Source organism: Oryctolagus cuniculus, chromosome 2 (assembly GCF_964237555.1).
Source record: "Oryctolagus cuniculus chromosome 2, mOryCun1.1, whole genome shotgun sequence".
NCBI classification, from domain to species: domain Eukaryota; kingdom Metazoa; phylum Chordata; class Mammalia; order Lagomorpha; family Leporidae; genus Oryctolagus; species Oryctolagus cuniculus.
Genome location: NC_091433.1, coordinates 57,090,531 through 57,105,033, shown reverse-complemented (window position 1 = coordinate 57,105,033; position 14,503 = coordinate 57,090,531). Strand labels below are relative to the sequence as shown.

The 14,503-nt window shown below is 36.1% G+C and overlaps 1 protein-coding gene across 5 annotated transcripts in view; it reads left to right on the top strand.

The window, feature by feature from the left end:
* The window catches only part of GLRA3 (glycine receptor alpha 3), a 197,423-nt gene that overhangs the window by 160,239 nt on the left and 22,681 nt on the right, over positions 1–14,503 (top strand). The window lies entirely within an intron of this gene.

Below are 14,503 nucleotides of genomic sequence, written 5' to 3'. Positions count from 1 at the left end.
ACATGGGCAGCAGGGACTCAACCACTGGAACCATCACCCCGCTGCCTCTTTTGTGGAAACAATAGGTGGAACCTGAAATTGGGAGTGGAGCCAGGTCTCAAACCCAGGTACTCCAATGTGAGAAGTGAATGCTGCAAATGGTGTCTTAACCACCAGAACAAATGTCTGACCAATAATTCCATCTTGATAGAAACATTCTTTGAAATTACTGAATAACAAGAGATCACAAGTATTCATGTCCAATAATAATATTTAGAAAGGCTAAAGTAGAGAGTATTGGTCATTGGTGATTTGACCTTTGTGCCCATATCATAATTAAATATAAATCTACCAAAGCCAAGGAATTAGCCTGTAAAATCATTTATTGATAGGCCAGTCAACTAATCTATAATTTCTGGGGCACAATGTCTTTTAAAGTGGCTCCCCATGTGATACCACAAAGGACCATCAAAAACTTCATTAAAAATGTGTATTTTGAGGGGCTAGCGTCATGGCTCTCTTGGTTAATCTTCTGCCTTGTGGAGCCAGCATTCCATATGGGTACCAGGTTCTAGTCCTGGTTGCTCCTCTTCCAGTCCAGCTCTCTGCTATGGCCCAGGAAAGCAGTGGAAGATGGCCTAAATGCTTGGGCCCCTGAACCCGTATGGGAGACCACGAGGAAGCACCTGGCTCCTGGCTTTGGAATGGTGCAGCTCCGGCCGTAGTGGCTATTTGGGGAGTGAACCAACGGAAGGAAGACTATTCTCTCTGTCTCTCTTTCTCACTGTCTATGATTCTACCTGTCAAATAAATAAATAAAAAATTTTAAAATTTTTAAAAATGTGCATTTTGAAAAATATGCATAAATTTTAAAATGTTTTGCATTAAAATAAATTTATCTTTTTATTTCATTTCTGTGAACTTCTTGAAATGCTCTCAAACTATATACTCAAGATAAGAATCCCTACAAGAGACATAATGTTAAATAAAGCTTACCTTTTTAAAAGATTATTGAGGCCGGCGCCACGTCTCCCTAGGTTAATCCTCCGCCTTGCGGCGCCGGCACACCGGGTTCTAGTCCTGGTCAGGGTGCCGGATTCTGTCCCCGTTGCCCCTCTTCCAGGCCAGCTCTCTGCTGTGACCAGGGAGTGCAGTGGAGGATGGCCCAAGTACCTGGGCCCTGAACCCCATGGGAGACCAGGAGAAGCACCTGGCTCCTGGCTTCAGATCAGCGCGATGCGCCCGCCGCAGCGCCAGCCGCAGCGGCCATTGGAGGGTGAACCAACGGCAAAGGAAGACCTTTCTCTCTGTCTCTCTCTCTCTCACTGTCCACTCTGCCTGTCAAAAAAAAAAAAAAAAGATTATTGAGACCCATTAATATTTTAAAGTCCTTAGTAGATTTTATAATCAAAAATCACTCAACTATTTTGTTTTGCTATTAAAATTATATATTGCTTCACAGCATATGATTTATCCTTTTTGTTTCCTATCCCAGAAAAATAATTTCATGTAATCTCTTTGCTTTTACTAGATTATCTTAATTAAATTTTTATTGCATGCAATTTAGTAATTATATGTAGTGTTTGCTATATATATATAGACATACACACATACAAAATCTTTTGGAATGCAAACCATTTTATCTCTAGTAACTAAATAGTTAATGTTTTAGAAACTATAGAAATAAAGATATGTATTTTATCAATTATTGCTTTATAAAGGACTCTGATGAAAAATGATGCTTACTTCATGGACATACTCAATAAATTCTGTCTTTTTTAAAGCAATACAGTAATACATATCTGCTTACATTCATTAGAAAGTGTATTCATCTTATTTATTTTTTAAATATGCTACACATTGGGCAAAGCTGTTGATAATTTCATGTTTTGAAAGCAATTTCTTTTAAACTAAAGTCTTCTAGGTTGGACAAATTCATTTTTTTAAATTATGTATTTCTCTGTGAAACAATCTAAGGAATCTAAATCTTTAAGTCAACATAACCAAAATTAGTCCACATACTGACCTCTGTCCTTTATTATCATGAGTGCCAATTTACAGGAATTTTACTCATTACTCTAATTTGATAGAATAGACAGTATAAATAAAATAACCTCAGTATAGGAAGTTTGCCACAGGGGGTATTACTAGGGAAGATTTAACTTGGTTCAGCATGAACTTAAACACTGTATGTAATCTTTTATACTTCACTTTTTATTCTGTTAAGGTATCTTAGTATCCTTTTGTCTATTGTGAAAGAACACAAGTTTGCTCTTATACCCGAATTTCCCCACCCCACACTGTCATAGCCTGCTGGGTGCTGATCACCACTGCTCCATGCCATGGATGCTATCTCCAGTGCTGTGTATGTGTGGGTGGATGCATGAAATGAGAGTCTTTTGGAGAGAAGCTGCTATTCCCATGTATGATATCATTAGTTTAGTCCTAGAGGCTTATAGAGACATGCCAAAGTGTTTCTAAATGTATGCGATGTGGATTAAAGACATATGGATTAAATGGGATTGCTTTAGTGCATTTCATATAGCTTCTTCCACACTACAAATGATGATCTAATATATTGCTAAGAGTAAACACATTCACAGTTTTCCAGTATTTCTTTCCACCTGCTACCATGTATTAATTATTATCTATATATGCAAATGAAATAGAAATCGACTGTTAGTTTTATATTTGAGAAATGATGACCAATTACATGTTTTTGAGGGATGATGATAGTATTTTTTAAAAATACATTATTGATTGCATTTTGACTATGTGTACAATATTATTATTTTAAAAACTTGTGTATTTATATACTGTTTTAGTTTAAAATTAACTCAAGATAACTTAAGGATAGAAATAATTGATTTTCTGCCCTGCACATTCTGTCAGCTCCATAGTCTTAGGACAAATACAAATATATAAGTACACAAGGCCCTATAATTGAAAGCAGAATGGTACCTATATACACTAAATAATGTGATAATAATTCCATTCCAGGTCAGTTTACACTTTATTCTAGATTAAAGATATTCATTCAATAGGTAAAATATTTCCTGAAAATGTCTTTGTTACCAGAGGAAAAGTAATTTCTCAAGAAGTTAAATTCAATTTGAAGGACCCACATTAGTGTATGAAATTATTTCTTCTCAAGTATAATAACATTTATAAGATTTTATTAATTTTCTTGAAAAAATATTTAGAATTTTACATTAAACACAATTATTTCTTAGAGCTATATACCAGCAGAAATACTTGTTATCAGTTATTAACTTTCAAGCCATTTCTGAATTTAAGTTCAATTTGTCAAGCATAAAGTTAACAACTAACTCATAGCTAATTTATATGTCATCTACTATAAATGCATGATTCTCCTGGAGCTAGATTGCAAACACTTTTATATTAACAATTACCAGGATGAAACCAAGAGCTGAGAATTCAATCCAGATCTCCACAGTGGTGGGGACAATTACTTGAGTCATTACCTGCTACCTCCAAGGACAGGCTTTAGAGCGAGGTCGGACTCAAGAGTGGAGCCATGGCTCAATCCTAGGCATTCTGATTTGAGATGCAGGCATCTCAGGCAGCATCTTAGCCAATAGGTCGAAGGCCTGTCCCTTTCTGTTTTTAAACAGGACAGTAATTGGTATAGAAGTATAAAGCCAAATATTTTAACTTAGACTACTTCAGAAAAACAAATTTTAATTCACCAACTATTTTCTAAGATAATTTCTCCCAACAAAATAAACCATTGTTATGTTTATTAAAAGCTTTAAAAATTCATATGATTTGAATTCATGCAAATGAAAACTGACAGTTTAGTTTTCCTTCCTTAGTTACTTTCCCACTTGACAATAAAAGTATAAAGTTAAAGGAAATTATTTAAACAAGAAGAACTTTGGAGTAATCTACATAACACCTGATTTATACAAAAAAAGCCCTAATGGGACTTTATTAAGGCAGAAATGTTAGGATGAATATATTGTAGTTGTTGTTGTTGTATCTTACAGCAACTCAAATAATCAACATCTCATGCTGTTATACATGCTTACCATTTTGTTACCATTCAATGGCAATCCTCAAGCCTTTAGCACCTTTACATTCAAGTTCTGGGTTGTTTTTTGTTTATTTATTTATTTTTTTGTATTTTTAAAGACCAAAACCAAGATAGGAATTTAATTATCATCTCACATGTATGCTAATATATTGTTTTGATGATAGTGATGAAGTAAGTCTATTGAGTGGCTATATATCACTTTATTTTCTATCTCTAGCAATTCTAGTTATATCAATTGGTCTTTGGCATAAGTTTATTATTAAAATGAAAAAGCACCTAGAAAGTTTCACAATATGGTACTAATGCATAATTACTGAAACATTTTTCTTAGTTGTGAATTTAGTTTAAGAGGTCTTCCTATAAAAGAGAATTGTTTAGAAACTTAATAGCCTTTTACATTCTTCACTACCTAAACTTTTAACATGCTTTAAGCACAGTAAGTTACTTCTGGATAATTTAAGGTATTTCTTCAACTTTACTTTTATACTCAGCTATGTTCTTCAGGCTATATTTAGTTCATTCTATTTGGTTTTTATTACTCCCTGTATTTGGAATTATAAAGTGCCTTAATTTTCTAACCATTAAACATTAGTTAACTTGCATATAGTCTCTGAGTAAAATTTTAGGCATTTATTTTAATTCCTTTCATTTTGGCATATAATTCATTAGAACTTAAGTTGATATTTCCAGAAAGTTAAATTATCTCAAAGAAATATTTGAGTACTAATTAGAGTAAGGAATATCACTAAACATCTAAGCATATATAAACACAAGATACTTTTATGATTGGGTTATTAAAAGCAGAAAAACCATTTTAGTAATAAAATAATTAAATACATCTTCTAATTTAGTAGTCTAATAAGCTGCAAGAAAAACTTCATCCATGCTTAAAATTATTACTTAGATTGAGCTTTTCAAAAACAAAATATGCAAGAACTAATCCTTAAAAACAAACAGAAAAGGCCTGTGCCGCAGCTCACTAGGCTAATCCTCCGCCTGCGGCGCCAGTACACTGGGTTCTAGTTCCAGCTGGGGCACCGGATTCTGTCCCAGTTGCTCCTCTTCCAGTCCAGCTCTCTGCTGCGGCCCGGGAAGGCAGTAGAGGATGGCCCTGCACCCCATGGGAGACCAGGAGGAAGCACCTGGCTCCTGTCTTCGGATCGGCGCAGCGCGCCGGCTGTAGCGGCCATTTGAGGAGTGAACCAACGGAAGGAAGACCTTTCTCTCTGTCTCTCTCTCTCACTGTCTAACTCTACCTGTCAAAAACAAACAAACAAACAAACAGAAAAAAATTCCTTGAGCCTACTGTTGTCCAGGACCCTGCTCCCTTTCCACTCCCGGATGCCTGGGAGTGAAGACTGGGCCATGTTCAGGAGTCTTTTCATTGACTCCCCACTGAGCTTAGATTCTATTTTTGAAATAAACCTGATATGAGTCCGCAGGCCTCATCCCATGGGCACACTTAAAATTCATGCTGTTTCATTGAATACATGTAAGATAGGAATTAGATTTATGCAAAATTCTGGTAGTCATATGGCAAAACCTATCTATTTAACAATAAGGTAGTAAGATCTAGAGGAGTGATGTCATCTTTCCGCTTTTTGCTGTTGATCAACCTAATATAACAGTGCACAAGAGTTAAGTCCACCCGGTGAACAGGCAACAGGGGAAGCCTATTATACATAGTATTTTAGGCTGGTTTGGTTACTGAGAGATTAAACAATCTAATAGAAAAAGTAATTAAAGTTGTTATTAGCATTTTTCTCTCATATTGTGTTTATAAGTAATAGAATTCTTAAAATTAAAATGCTAATAATATACTCAGGACAATTTGAGTGTCATTTCAGGTGTTTTCTGTGTTCTGTATTTTCTCTTACCCTAAAAATGCTTCAGATGATATAGTAATGTTTTCCTGGAATAAGAAATCAAGAATCAGAGAGTTATTTAGCTAAATTAGGGCTATCCAGAAATATCTGATAATAAATGATGAAACTGTGAAATTTATTAACTATAATAAAATATTTGCATTTTAAATCTCAAGCTTAAGTTTGGTGAAAGTTGTATTTTCATTTGGATAATTTTGTATATTTGGTACTTTGCAAAATATCTTAAAACAATTTGTTTTATACATATATTTTTATAATGCCAATTTAGAATTTGCTATAAGTTTTAGGACACAAATTCTCTCCAATACCTTGTTTCCTATTGCATTGCTAGGAAATTTTAAAGAGGAAATGTTTTTATTAAGATTAAAAATTTCTCAATAATTCTAAACCTAGTAAGAAAGTTATCAATGAGACATTTATTAATGAAATATATTCTAGATGCTTTTGAAAACAATAATGCATCAAATCAAGTTATATAACTTTTGGTTATTCAAGGTTTATTTCCTGACATATGGCTAGGTCCTTTAGTAGATTTAAAGATTTTTTTTATTCATTTGAAATGCAGAATTAGAGAGAGAGAGAGAGAGACAGAGAGAGAGAGAGAGAGAGAGGGAATCTTCCATCTTCTGATACATTCTCCAAATGGACACAACAGCTGGGGATGGGCCAAACTGAAGCCAGGAGCCAGGAGCTTTTTCTAGGTCTCCCATGTGGGAGAAAGTGGCCAAAACACTTGAGACATCTACCATTACTTTTCCTAGTCTATTAACAGGGAGCTGGATCAGAAGTGGAGCAGTTATGACTGGAACAAGCACCCATATGAAATGCCAGCATCCCAGGTGGTGGCTTTACCTACCATGCCATAATGCTGGCCCTTAGTAGATTTAAAAATGAATAATCACCAAGTTTATAAGGATGGCCTTGCAAACATCCATACCCATAGTTGTAGAAACAAGATCAGGAAATAGGAATAAGTTAAAAATAGAATAATAGCTCAATACTAATGCAAAAGTCACTGCAAAGTATTTTCTTCATAAATGACTACTTAAAATGTAAATGAACAAGTGTTATAAGAATTCAGAAAATGTTAAAGCAGTATTAATTCATACTGACTAGAATAGTTAGAATTTCCCTCTTGAAAATTCTTCTTTCGTAAACTTTATTGTGCATTGTGATTATCTAAGAGAATTGTTAGAAATGCAGATTTCTGGGACAACCTAAATGTTAACAAGTAAAAATTTCTGTAATTAAGATTCAGAAGAATGGGTTTCGTAAATCCTTTCCAGTGATTCTGGGACAAGCGTAAATGTGGATCAGACTGAGAAACAGTAACCTCAACCATTCATCATTATCACATACATAAAGAATACATTATCACATACATAAAGAATGATGGTGATTTTAAAAGTGTTATTGGCTTCTAAGCTGAATCAATACTATGTGAAGATGATTTAATATAAATTATTTGAATACATCATATTCTATTAAAACTAATATCCAAATGTGATGTAGCTTTGAGTTAAACAGCACCATACCTTGGTTTACAGGTTTTGTAGAATAATCATACATATGAGACAAAACTACACTTTAGATTCATTCATTTACATAGTTTTATAGAAATATGGAAGGCAGGAGAGACAACAGCTATAGTATTTTCATCTAATTGAGAAGTCTTGCAGCTACTCAAGTATACAGGACTTTTTGTCCACTCACCAGTACCATACATGGCATGAATTGCTTCCATGTTTAAAGAAATAAATATGATATAGGCAGCAATGATCCCTTGGATCTGGAACCATTATATTAAGTAAGAAAAAACACTGTAAGATGGGAGAGCCATGTCACAGTGTTGCACTGCAACCAAATTCTTTCTAAAGGCATTCCTTCTTACTATCACTCACATCCACATGGTCTACACACTATCCAAGGAACCAACCAGCTTTTAATGCCTTTGTCATAGGTATATTAATGGCTCATTTCAACTTCTATTTAAGCCACCACTCTGTGGGTAGATGGAATAGGATAACCATGATTTTTCCATTCTAAAAAGGCTTGATCATAAGGCCACTGACTAGGGCCTAGCAATCTTTGAATATCCAGAGTTTGTTATGAGGGCAAGAATCAACTTTCAGTCCCATCACATATATTGCACTTAAGTCAACCAATTATGTAGATTTACCTTTGCTTTCTTCAACCAGTAAATAGTTGATTCGGTTCATGATCTTCCATCTAGGACATTCTACTGGTGAATTAAGTGACTGATTTGGCCTTAATGGCAAGAGAATCATTAGATTCAAACCTCAACTGGAGATTCTATTAGTGTATTGTCAGTCGACATTTATGGGGAGGCCATGCACTCGTTCAAAGTCACACACCTTAAGTTGTTCATGAGAATGTCGTTTACATTTTATCAGAAAACTTGGATCAGAATGGATTGTTGACCTGGTGGATGTCTCAGGCTTAAATATAGACTGAAATCCTTCATATTCCTTTAGACCTAAGGGCTATTTCTAGCAGAGCTTACCAGAATGCCAGCATGAGAGAGTTTTCTAGTCTGGAAGCATAGATACCACCTTAAAGTGCCATTATTGAACTCTTCTCAGAAATTCCAGTCTGCATGTGTTTTAGCAGCAGATGCCTCCACAACTTGTGAATTTTAAGGCACAGAGAGGGCATCTTGGTCTACTGTATGCCTCAGATCTCTTGCAGTTTGCCTCTGCTTCACTTTCAAATTCAGTCTTCTAGTCACTTTTATATGATGGGGTCAATAGAAGTCTAAAACGGACCCACTAGATTTCAAGATTGCTATATGCTGTTTTCCTCACAACTGCGTAGGAGAGCAGTTTGTGCTTTGGTGTTTTTTAACTATCTCTAGTGACTTGAGATGAGATTATTCCCAGAAACTTAACTGATGGAGCTGGGCTTTGAACTTTACCTAAATTAATCAGCCATTCTTACCTAGTCACATATGCCACTGCAGGTTTCAAAGTCTCCCAAATTTCTCTTTAAAGAGGAAAACTACTAAACTACTATTTATTACTAATAACATTATGTTTACCTTTTAAAACTTTGATTTATTTGTTTGAGAGACTGACCAACACACAGTCAGAGCTCCTGTCCATCGGTTCGTTGTTCTGAACATCCCTGAGCTGGGAGCCTGTAATGCAATCCAGGCCTCCCATGTGAGTGACAGGCTCTCAGTTACCTGAGCCATCATCACTGTCTCCCAGGGTCTACATTGGAAGGACACTATAGTCAAGAATTGGAGCTGAGGATTGAACTCATATACTCCAATGTAAAACACAGGTGCCTTAACTGTGGGGCTAATCATCTCCTTACTGGTTTACTTTTGACAGTAACCTAACCAAATTGTTTCTTATTAAGTTGACAATATGTTAGAGAATTTAGGTTTCCTTAGGTGTGGAAGGAAGATTATAATTGTGCCTGGTCCATATGAAGGTATACTTAGTGTGATGATTATTTTTGTACACTGGGATTAAAATGAAAGCATTAGTCAAGTTTAGTAAAATCATACCATTCTCTTTCATTCTGCTGAAATTCCTGAATGGTTTTGACCATGCCCAACACGGTAGAAGCTATTAGGAGTCAGTCAGCCTGAAGATCCATTTAGTTTTACCAGAAGCTAGACATGCTATTCTATACAGAATTAATGAGGACTAGAATCCCCGGTTTACTATTTCCTTAATCAAAAGTAAAAGTTCTCATTATCTTCTTGTAATCTTGTACTGATTAACATTTCTTACAGAGGGACACTTAGACAATTTTAAGGGCTCCCTTTTCAGTACATCCAATTAAAAATGGACTAAGGGATTACTGACTAAATACAGAAATGGCAAAATCCTCCACTCTATGTGTCAAACTGTTTCAATCACACATGGAGGCAAAGAATACAACTACTGGATATATCCTACTCATTTTTTCCTATTTACAGTTTTTTTTGTTTTTTTTTTTTTTTTTTTTGACAGGCAGAGTTAGACAATGAGAGAGAGAGACAGAGAAAAAGGTCTTCCTTCCGCTGGTTCACCCCCCAGATGGCCGCCACGGCCAGCACGCTACGCCCATCCAAAGCCAGGAGCCAGGTGCTTTCTCCTGGTCTCCCATGGGGGTGCAGGGCCCAAGCACTTGGGCCACCCTCCACTGCACTCCCGGGCCACAGCAGAGAGCTGGTATAACAATGATATCTATTATCACAGCTGACACTTCGCCCCTTTCCTGTTCCATCAGCACCTCTTTGGCTCTTCATATTGCTTTCTGTTTCCCAGCAGTATGACCATATCTTGTGCACTGGCATCTGGGAATCCCCAAAAGCTGTATTCACTGCCCTTGGCCATTGAACTTTAACTATACTATGGTTTGGGAGTCCCATTTTGAATTTTGGGCAAGGAGATCCTGGCCTTCAAGGTAATTTTCTATCAGCTGCCCTAACTGATGGAATAATTTTAGCAACCTATGTCAGAGCCTTTTTTTTTTTCCCCCATTCCCCATTGATATCATTGGATTTAACTTTTGAGCTGAAAGGAACAGATATAACAGGATTCTAAGTGAGAAGCAACCAGCTGGTGAATCTGTTCCAGGAATCATTCACGGAAATCCTATCATTTTTTTTACTGTGTTCTCTCTGTGTCTTAGCCACCTAAATTGAGTTACTTGAATTTACCTCTGGCCATGATCATTCCTCTGATTTCCTTCTCATTAGTAAAATCCAACATGACAGCCACAACAGTAAATGTGCCTATGAATTTATATACCCTCTTGTCTTCCCAAAGGAGAGTCAGAGTCACATGCCTAAGGGAATCCTCTAGCCACACTGTCTACCGGAATGTAGGTCAAAGAATATGGTTTGGGTAGACTCAGTTCTGATTGTCAGGTGACCAGCTCTGCACTTAAACTCTATTCTCAGCTGGTGCTGCGGCTCACTAGGCTAATCCTCCGCCTGCAGCACTGGGACCCAGGGTTCTAGTCAGGGTTGGGGAGCCGGATTCTGTCCTGGTTGCTCCTCTTCCAGTCCAGCTCTCTGCTGTGGCCCTGGGAGTGCAGTGGGCAATGGCCCAGGTCCTTGGGCCCTGCAACCGCGTGGAAGACCAGGAGGAAGCACCTGGCTCCTGGCTTCGGATCAGCACAGCGCGCCAGCCATAGCGGCCATTTGGGGGGTGAACCAATGGAAGGAAGACCTTTTTCTCTGTCTCTCTCTCTCACTGTCTAACTCTGTCAAAAATAAAAAATAAAATAAAATAAAAAAACTCGATTCTAATATCATCCTTTCTTTCATCTCACAGTAGTCAGACGGTTTCCCTTCCCAGTATAGAGTCACAACACCTCACCTAGGCTTCACCTACTCCAAGGGAGTCACTGATATTACCCCTGCCAGTAATAAGCATTGACAGCAAATACTGAATTTTACAACTGAATTTTTGCAATGTCCGAAAAGCCTATAATTAGCTCCTAAGTCAATTAACGTAAAGGTCCAAGAAAACATGAATTGCCCAGATATTTGCCAGCTCTGCTCAGCAGTGACTCAGCTTCTAAATAATTGTTCAGTCCAATGTGGCAACCACTAGCTACATGTTGATACTGAGCACTATAAATAAATAATATGATCTTATACTCATAAAACTGCATATATGAAATTTGTTCCCTTTATATAAATTTTAAAACTTTAATAAAATTAAAAAGAAATACAGAATCTGAACTGAGATGCTTTATAAATTTAAAATGCACACCAGATTTCAATGACTTAATATGAAGAACAGAATGTAAAATACCTCTTCAATTTTTACTTTGAATAAATATTGAAATAATATTTTGGAGCCGGTGCCACAGCTCACTAGGCTAATCCTCCGCCTTGTGGCGCCGGCACACCAGGTTCTAGTCCCGGTCGGGGTGCCGGATTCTGTCCTGGTTGCCCCTCTTCCAGGCCAGCTCTCTGCTGTGGCCAGGGAGTGCAGTGGAGGATGGCCCAAGTACTTGGGCCCTGCACCCACATGGGAGACCAGGAGAAGTACCTGGCTCCTGCCATTGGATCAGCGCGGTGCGCCGGCCACAGCGCGCTGGCCGCGGTGGCCATTAGAGGGTGAACCAATGGCAAAGGAAGACCTTTCTCTCTGTCTGTCTCTCTCACTGTCCACTCTGCCTGTCAAAAATAAATAAATAAATAAATAATAAAAATAAAAAAAGAAATAATTATTTTGGAAATATTAAAGTTAGTTTTTGTTCTCTATGTAATGTAAAAACTATTTTATTGTTAACATAAAATTTGAAATTACACATGCAGCTTTCATTTGTTGCTCACATCATTTTTTTATGGGAAAGGGCTGTACTCTACAATAACTTCCATGATGACCTCCCCAGGTTGCAGATGGGTGACATCAAGATGAAATGCAATGTTCTTCCAAGTCACAACTGGGCTTTGTTAGGTCATGAAGCTGCTTGCTTTGCTCCCTGTTTCTCTTTCCTCCAACTGAAACAAGAAATTAACTGCTTCTTGAGCCACTTTTGCCTGAGATTTCTTCTATCAATTATTCATCTGCCAGTTTAATGAGTACTCCAATAACAGATTTACCCCCCCAGTTATTTACCTCAGCTGTCACTCTGATGTGATGGATCAGCATCTGATTCTCAGAATTCCCTCCCAGAACTTGCAGCTACATTGAATCCAAAATAGTCTGAAAGCCTGGTCAAATTTTCTCCACTGCTGATATTTGTGCTCAAACTGTCACTCAGAGAGTCTCCAAATACCAATAGGCTTTAACCTAATATTGCATTTACTAATATTATTGGTGAATGTGAAGTTGGATATACACCAAGTCTGCAGCCTCTTCATCACGTGAGGACTCAATAGTTTCTAAAGTAACAGTTTGTTATGCTCCCTCACGACACAGGACATGTAGGTACAGTTCCCAAAGACAAAAATCAGGATGTATATAATTGTGTTAAGACAAAGAAGCCACAGACTTTGTTCTGAATCAAACTGGTATACAGTCCAGTCACATGGGTAAGAGATCTTAAGCTCAATGTGCACTGTTCACAATGCAGGTGTGATTTTTCACAGTGAATGCTACTACCCCCTATTCAGCTTAACTCTATTGTTTTCAAGGAAATGATGTTCAAGGAATCAGGGATCATTCTTAACAGTCCCGAAACAGCTCAGACCTGATGTTAACGTTTTACTCATAATTGAGAAAAAATTTAGTTGTTCCCTAAATATGTTAAATGGTAAAATACAACCAAGAAGAACTTAGTGGTTCCCTAAATATGTTACTTTTAAATGGATTATTTCTGTTTTGAGATGAGCAATAGGGGTTTTTAAAAATTTCAAATTAAATTCTCCAAAACAGATGGCTAGACAAGTAATCATTTAATACTGTCTTGCTAAATACATCTACTAGAATTCTGAAATCTTAGCATTTTGGTAATGATTTCTCAGGTTCTTCAACTACTATATCAACATATACAAATGCCCATTGAGATGTTGCTTTGGTTCTTTTTTAGTTGGACTTTTTAGAAGCACACGGGTTGACCTAGTTTAATAGGTTATTTTATACTTCAGCATTCAACTGATTCACACACAATCTAGTGCAAATTACTCAGGTGACCAATATTTTCCTTTTTGAATATGAACACCAGCATGATTTACTATATAAGTGTAAGTGTAAGGACACCATTTCATCACTTACATAAGAACAGTGTAACCCCTAGCACTTTTTTATGATAGACAAAATCTTGAAGCAAACAAGTACATTTAAAATTTTCATAGAAGTCAAAGAAATAGCAATCTAAATGTACATGGTCATAAGGAGTATTAGAAAATCAATTTTTAATTTATGCAAGATTGTAACAGAAGTCACAGGGAATATGGATTGTCAGCTTTTATTTCAAACTTATTTCCTCAGGACTCAGTTATATAAATTACCAATGAAATATTTCCCAATAATTATATCTTTTTGTTTTTCAGGTGGAAATACCTTACTTCAGTAATTTCCAAGAAACTATTTTAGACATAACTGAATCAACTTTGGTCATTTCCTCATTTTTAGAATTCAAAATTTATATTTTTATATAAATATTTTTATATTTTTATAGTATACTATATATTCAGCAGTTTTCACAGATCAAAAAAATGAGCCACTTATTTTTATCATATTACTGTGAAAAAGTACTACATACATACATGTGTGTATATATAATGCTACTTAGATATATAACAACTTTATAAAGTATTTTACTTAATTATACTTTAAATTTTTAGTTTTAGTATCAAAATTGGTTGCCATCTATGCCTAGATGAATGCATTAATAAACAATTCCTTAGAAAATTTAATTATAGATTATTGAATATAGTTTTTCTCTTTCATTACCACATATTTATTAATCTTTCCTTTAAATTTTGGTTTTCTTTTTGTTTACATATTTAGAAAATTCTATTAAATTGGCCACATTTAAGATGGTACTTTTAGAAGAATAAAGTTGTAAATAACTGTAAAATTTTATTTCTTGTTCTTGAAAAAAATATGCCAAATTTCACTCATAGTTTCAACCAAACCAACACACTGGCAGAGTAATT